Below are 8,478 nucleotides of genomic sequence, written 5' to 3'. Positions count from 1 at the left end.
GCAGGCAATCGAGGGAAGTTTCCTTGCCCAAGGAAACAACGCGCCGGTCGGTGACTCGAACCCTCGAACTCAGATTGCCGTCGTGACAGTCTTGAGTCCGATGTTCTAACCACTCGGCCACCGCGGACTCACATATATACATACATGTACATATTTATGTATTTAATATGCATATATTCTTATATATGTATATGCACATGTGTGTATATATTAATTTCTATATTAATATAAATGTACATATACATATACAATCATATATCATATATAAATAAATAGAGATATTTTCTCAAAATTAGTGTGGGATGGCGCTATGCTAATTCGTTACCCGTAACAAGGGAACTGGAATAGATTATACCCATAAGTATAGTACATATATAAACATTTGCAAAAACATATTTATACAAAATATACATACATATATATAGTGAATATATATGTGTATATATATATATATATATATATAGATATATATATATATATATATATATATATATATATATATATATATATGACTGCCGTTATGGTCCAGTGGTTAGAGCATTGGATTCGAAGCTCATGGTCCCGAGTTCAATTCCTCGCCGCGGCAGTCGTAAAAATGCCTGCGCTCTGACTGCTCGGTCGAGTCCGATCTCACAGTGAGAAAACGACATATCACCTTGAGAACTCAAACACAGATGTCGTATATATATGTGTGTGTGTGTATATACATGTATATATATATATATTATATATATCTATATATAGATATTATATATATAGATATGTGTGTGTGTGTGTGTGTGTGTGTGTTATGTGTGGTGTGTGTGTGTGTGTGTGTGTGTGTGTGTGTGACCGTGTGTACGTAGTGGTGTATGTTTGTGTGTAGTGCGCGGCGCGCCTGCGGCGCGGGTGTGTGTGTGTGTGTGTGTGTGTGTGTGTGTGTGTGTGTGTGCGTGCATAATATATGTATGCATGTACGTATATACATATCTTTCTCTTTCTCTCTCTCCCTCTCTCTCTAATATATATTATATATATAATATAGATATATAGATATATATATATTATACATACACCCAAAACACACACACAACACCACACACACAACACACACCACACACACAGTAACAAACAAACATACACGCCACACACACACACCACACACACACACACACACACACACCACACACACACACACACACACACATATATATCATATATATTATATATATATATATATACATATATATATATGTATATATATAATATATATATATATATATATATATATAATACTATATATATATGGATATCTATCTCTCTTCTCTCTCTCTCTCTCTCTTCACTCTCTCTCCTCTTATGTCTCTTTCTCTCTCTCTCTCTCTCTCTCTTCTATATATATATATATATATATATATATATATATATTATATATATATGTGTGTGTGGGTGTGTGTGTGTATTATGTGTGGGTGTGTGTGTCTGTGTGTCGTGTGGTTATATATGTATATATACGTAGCATGTGTGTATATGTATTTGTCGTCTATATATGTTATGTATAAATGTATGCATAGTATATGTGTATATAGATTATATATTTATACATATGCATGCATATATACATAAACTATTATATATTATATATATATATAATATTATACTATTATATATATATATATATATACACTTATGCATTAGTATGCCTATATATAAATCTATCTCTCTCTCTTCTCTCTCTCCTCTCTCTCTCCCCCTCTCTCTCTCTCTCCCTCTATCTCTCCCATCTCTATATAGATATATATATATTATATATATATATATATATATATATAGATATATATATATATAGCCCAAGTCAGTGCCGGGTAATAAGAGATGGTGACTCGATAAAAACACCGGGCGGAAGGCAATGGCAAACCACCGCTCTAAATTGCCAAGAAAAATATCATGGGAAGCCATTGATCGCCAAGGCCGCGGTGGCCGAATGGTCTAGAGCGTCGGATCAAGACTGCCACGACGGCAATCTGAGTTCGAGGGTTCGACTCCACCGGCCGGCGCGTTCGTTGTTTCCTGGGCAGGGAACTTAACCTCGATGCCTACCTAGCCACTGGGTGGCCAAACCAGCCAAAGTCAGTGCTCGGTCCAAGCCCGGATAAAATAGAGGAATGATTCCTAAAAAGGTAAACACGGCACATCTCGTGAAAAGGAATGGGGACCTACCACGTACTCATCCAGAGCATTACAACAATGAAAAACTCAATTAAGTATCATGCTGGACCACGGCGGCTCAGACATGAACTACGTTAAAAGAAAGACAAAAAAACAAATAAATAAAAAAAATAAAAATATTATCTATATGTATATATATATATATATATATATATATAATATATATATATATATATAACATATACACATAATACCTGTGTCGGTGTGTGAGTGTGTGTGTCGGTGTATGTGTGTGTGACGTGTGTGGTTATATGTGTATATATACGTATGCATATAGTGTATTTATGTATATATATATATATATAATATATATATATATATATATATATATCAATATACATATTATATCTATATATTATATATATATATATATTATATATATATATATAAATATCTGATGGTATATTTGTGTGTATATGTATATATAGGTTTATGTATAATATATGTTCGTATATGCTATTATAGGTTTATGTATAGATGTATGCATACGTATATATATATATATAGTTATATCTATATATATATATATTATATATATATATATTATAAGTATGTGTTTGAATTCTAAAATACTGGTTAATGTATGAAAACCAACAGTCTGTCTATAGTTAATGGATGTCAGTATAGGATATAATATGAACTTGTCGAATATATGAAACTTTAATTTTTATCAATTATCCGATGTTTCTGTGTGGATTAATAATATCTTATTTATAACCATTTACACAACTATATGGCACAGAATTCTTACAAAAAGCATGAATCAGTAAAAATAAAAAATTATTTAAAAAATGTATTTCATATTTTGCAAACAACATAAAAAATCGACTCAAACACGAATGAAGCTACAGATACTGAAAGACCTTTTGGCTCCCAGTGCTCCTCTTTGGGTCAATTTTCTATTCCTAAATTCATAAACACGAGATCGCAACTGTGCTGAAATACCATGAAAGTTCTTGCCCCATTCCAACACGATGACGTATGTCCCTTCTTCCGTTAGTTATCGCACAGACTTTTAATGAAAAGCCTTCTTATGCGAAATCAATCCCTTCATTTCCTGAGGCAATTCTGTACTGCCTGAAGAGGACATCCTTTTCGGTCTGTTAAAGCCTTGTAAGGCCCCGTGACAAGGTCAACGAATCACTGGGTGTTCTAGCGTCCGACCTGTTTTCCAGCGACATTCGTTTTCACCACTTTTCTCACGTTGTGAGTGGACGATGGGAACGGTATAGACTTGTTTTTTTGCTTCTTTAGGGACGACACGCGTCTTCTGTACTTTTCTCTTCTTGAATCTGAAGCAGTTCCCAATAACGAAACTTTGGTCGATCGCGCTCTTTTGTGCCTTTTGAACTCGCTTCTTTGCATACTGAAGTGGGTGGCCATATCGGATGAATTGTAAATGAGGTTGAAAGACTGTGATGCCTGAACTGCTAGTAACGTATTCTATTATGCGCTACCCATCTATCCCGTTTTCTTAGTTACGAAAGGTGTAGGTATAGGATAGTTGGTATAGGTAATATACATACCTACATGTTTATATGTACTAGAAATATATGTGTATATATATGTATAAATATATTATATATATATTATATATATTATATATAGATATATATACTATAATATCTATATATATATATATATACATACATATATAATTATGTTTGTCCTGGGTAAGGACAATAAACTGCCACCCTAGGTTCCTTGAAAAGGAGAGCCACCATATAGCTCCCTATACCAGGGTTGCGGTGAAACTGTCAGCAGCAGGGCAGGGGATATTGCGTGATGAAAAACACCTTCAGTTTCTACTGATTACTGGTTTCACCAATAATAGTCTGGCGATTACAGTGTAAACTGTTTTAAAAGCGGCAGAGATAGTTCCTCCTAATTAGTTGGAGACTGCGACGTTGAGAAGGAGCCTGGGGATTCCACTCAACTTTTATTTTTCCTGACAAACCTCTACACCATGATTAAATACAGAAGAAAACGATAAGTCATACCACATCGCCCGTCGCGTGGGTTATCAGGGGGCGTTAGTTAGTGGGCAACCAGGCTGACAATGGTTAAATATGCATTGGATAAGACAAAGAAGATAAAGAAAAACAGGGTCCAATTAGACACACATTAAAAAATCGGAACGTGGAACGTAAGCGAAAATGAAAGAGATGGGTAAAATTACATACTGTCTGTAACGAAATGGATAGAACAACATTCAAATACTAGGAATCACGTGAGACCAATTGGAAGTAATGAAGTTTCAAAACTAAAGAACAGGACAGTTTCTTTTTTCCTGGAAAAAGAAGAAGGGAAAGTATAGTCACGGAGTTGCTATGGATTCTCACGAAAAAAAACTGCAAATGCACTAATTGGGTACGCCCAATAATGATGCATTTTAAAATCAGAATAAAGCAAAAACATCATAATATAGATCAACAATGCTACGCCACCAAACCCAATATTGCAAGTTGATGACGAAAGATTTTTTATAACTCTCTCCAAGATTACTTTAGACACAATCCCTAACAGGGATGTAAAAAATAATCATGGGAGACCTCAACGCCAAAGTAGGAAAAATAATCTAAAAAAGGACACCTGTGGGAAAAATTCGCCTTTGGGAGTATATAAATGAAAGAGGTAAAGATTTTATGAATTCGTGTAGTACAAATAATTAGTTATAGCCAATACATTGTGTTCAAACACCACCCAAAAGACACTTGTACACGTTGGTTTTCACCAGACAAAAGAACCACGCAACCAAATGACTACATTGGCTGAACCAAAAAAGGAAAGAGTTGCATAAAAAATTCCAAAACAAGACCTGGTGCCGACTGCAACAGTGACCACAACTAATTAAACTATCGACCTTTAACAATAAGACTCAAAAAGATGGAGCGTCCAACACCACTTCCTAAAGCGCGACTACAAAACTCTGATAACAATTACAGAATTGCATGTCAACCAAATTTGAAATACTCAATCCATGTGAAGATGATAAAACACCAAATGAGTTGTGGAAGAAGGAAAAGACTTTGCCTGAGCACTGCTTAAGGAAAAACTATCGCCAAAAAGAAAAGACAATTCCCCCTGGATATCTGAAAAAAACACTAAGTGAAATGATGAAACAAGAAGATTGCCTAAAATAAAAAGGTATCAATAATCCAGTTGAAAAAGTAATTACAAAAAACAATACAAAAATTCAAAGATTATTGCGACAAGATAGGAAAAATATTTAAATGACATTGCCAGAGGAATTGAAAAAATGTTCTATCAATAGACAACTAAAGAACTCTACCAAGGAGTAGAAAACATCACACGAAAATTTAAACCTACAATGGACACTATCAAAACTGAAGATGGACTTGTTTATGTGATGGAAAGAAGCAAAGATAGATGGAATTCAATATTGTTCCAACTTATACAAAGAATAAAAATCTAAAACAACATTAATTAGACTCAATGACAGCGAGGATGAACCACCGCCACGCTGACGAAGTTAGAAAAGCCATAAAAAGCAAGAAAGAATAACAAGAAGCCCCGGAAATAGTATGAAATAACAGCAGAACTAATTAAGGAATGCGGCGAAAGTGTGAATACTCTACTACAAACTCTGTAAAAAATATGGAATGAAAGAAAAATGGCCGAAAGAATGGGTAATCAGAGTCTTTACTCCATACCTAAAAAAGGTTGACGCACTCCAATGCAACAATAATAGGACAATTGCCTTAATAAGTCACAGCAGACAAATTTTGTTGAAAATTATTGCTGAAAGAATGAAGTTGAAAGTTATTAAGAGAGGAATTGCAGACGAACAAGCAAGGTTTTCGCCCTGAAAAGGTACCAGGAAAACAGATTCTAAATTTAAAAATGTCATAGAGAAAAACAGGAACATCAAAAGACCTATACCTGTGTTATCGATTATGTGAAAGCTTTTGATACTGGTGATCACGATATACTCTGAATAACATGAAACGATATGAAGTTTCCAAAACACATCATCCAATAATAAAAAGCCTTGTATGACCAACAACAAGCAGCTGTAAGACCACTTATGGTTAACAGACTGGTTCGAAGTCAAACAAGGAGTACGACAGGGTTGCATTCTGTCTCCGCACCTCTTTAATATATATTCTGAAAAATTATGAGAGGGCTCTAGAGAAGTTTGACAGGAAACTGTGGATGTTGGAGGATACAAATAGCCAAATCTGAGGCGCCGATAGATATAGTTTGATGCCAGCAGTATCACTGAAACTTTAACAAACAACTACTAGATAAAGTTGAGAAGCAAGCTGAAAAGGCTGCGTTATTTCTAATGCAGAAAAAACTAAGATCATGAAGATTCAAGATAAACCGGCAATGAACCATATGAACAGTTACAATCAATGGAATGATTGTGGAAATGTGAAAGAGTTCACTATCTTGGAGCTGTTTTAACTATACATATGATGATTCACCGGAGATAAAAAGAAGAATTCCATTGACAAAACGCCACAATTGCTCTCAAAACATCGAAGACCGAAGCTTACCATTTACGGGAAAGTTGAGTTATTGAACTCATTAGTTTTCCCAATTGCATCATATGTTATGAGTGTAGGGTGTGGAAGTAGATAGACAAGAAAAAGATCAATAGTTTTGAAATGTTGGTGTTACAGACGAGTACTGCGTATTAGCTGGACAGAGAAAAAAGATGAATGATGAAGGCTGTATGAAAAAAAATTGTAAAGACCGAAGGATTGGACATCTTGAACAAGAGGAAATTAAAGTTATTGGGTCATGTAATGAGAAAAGTAAAGTATTGAGAAAAAAAAACTTGCTGACAGGGATGTGATAGAAACAGAGGAAGAGGCAAACCGACATGTAAAGGATGAGCAACAATACAAAGATATTGCGGGCTGTCGATGGTATAGTGGAAAAAAAGCGTAAGATCGAGGTTTAGGGCGAAGGATGGTGGAGAGGTCACGGGCTGCTCAAAACGATGAGCATACCGTTATTGATTTGATATATATATGTATTATAATATATATATATATATATATATATATATATATATATATCTATTATTGTATATATAAAATATTTTGCATAAGTATATATAATATATATATATAATATATAATATATATATATATATATATATATAAATATATATTACACCACACACACACACACACAAAAAACCCCCCCACCCCCCCCCCCCCCACACATATCTGGGGGGTGTGCGTAGTTTGTTATATACTATATCTATATATATATATCACTATATATTCTATATATATATATATATATAGATCGTATATATATAATATATATATATAAATATATATATATATTATATATATATATGTGTGTGTGTGTGGTGTGAGTGTGTCACACACACACACAAAACAACACACACACACATATGTTATGTATAATTAACAATTGAAATGAATGGTTTAAAATAACGCTGTTATTACAGGCAGGGTGTAGCCTCGTTAATGGCTGCCAGCTCATGCATACAGTCATATCCACTGTTTCAGTTAGCAATATGGTTTTACACAAGATCTTAGTCACCATGGAGTCAATCACTAGTAATTTTTTTTTTGGTTACCTGTTTAAGCATAATCTTTTTACCGCTTTCCATGCTTCCGGATATATTTTAAAATTTTAATAGTATTTTTAATGTTGCAATAATCTTAATGCCATTAATGTTAATTGTAATCCTGATATCAAATGCACTAGGAGAAAAAAGTTTTCACAATATTTCAAAATTGCGAAAATCAGGTGAGGGTCACAAAGAGGCCTACTAATTAATCTTTGATGATTGAGCACACGTGGATCTATCAGGTTGTAAACAAAACTACAGCTGACATTACAATTAAACGGCAGCTCTGAGCTATGATTCGTTCTATCAAAACTAACAACAGGAATCCGTTGTTCAAAACAAAACTATGAAATAAAAAGCGTTTGATTATGAGTATCAGTTCGTATGGTAAAAAATTACTATGTGATTTACAATATTTAACAAAATTTTGTCTTCATGTTGTTGCTACATTATGACTGTTATTCTTGAACCAATTTTAAAAGTCCATTTACTGTTTATCCTCAGTCATTACCAAACAGAAGTATTTTATTATGGATTGCCTTCCATTGCTAATCATTATCGTGTGATTTTTTAAAAAATATTTTTGTTGCCAAAAAGTTTTAAGAGAAGGTGAAAATTTTTGGAATCTGCAATCCATTATATAAGGGACCACTTTTTTTCTGTTTTTATATATAGATTTAGAATTAATT

The sequence above is a fragment of the Penaeus monodon genome, chromosome 9 (genome assembly GCF_015228065.2).
Source record: "Penaeus monodon isolate SGIC_2016 chromosome 9, NSTDA_Pmon_1, whole genome shotgun sequence".
NCBI classification, from domain to species: Eukaryota; Metazoa; Arthropoda; class Malacostraca; order Decapoda; family Penaeidae; genus Penaeus; species Penaeus monodon.
Note: the sequence above shows the minus strand (reverse complement) of the source record.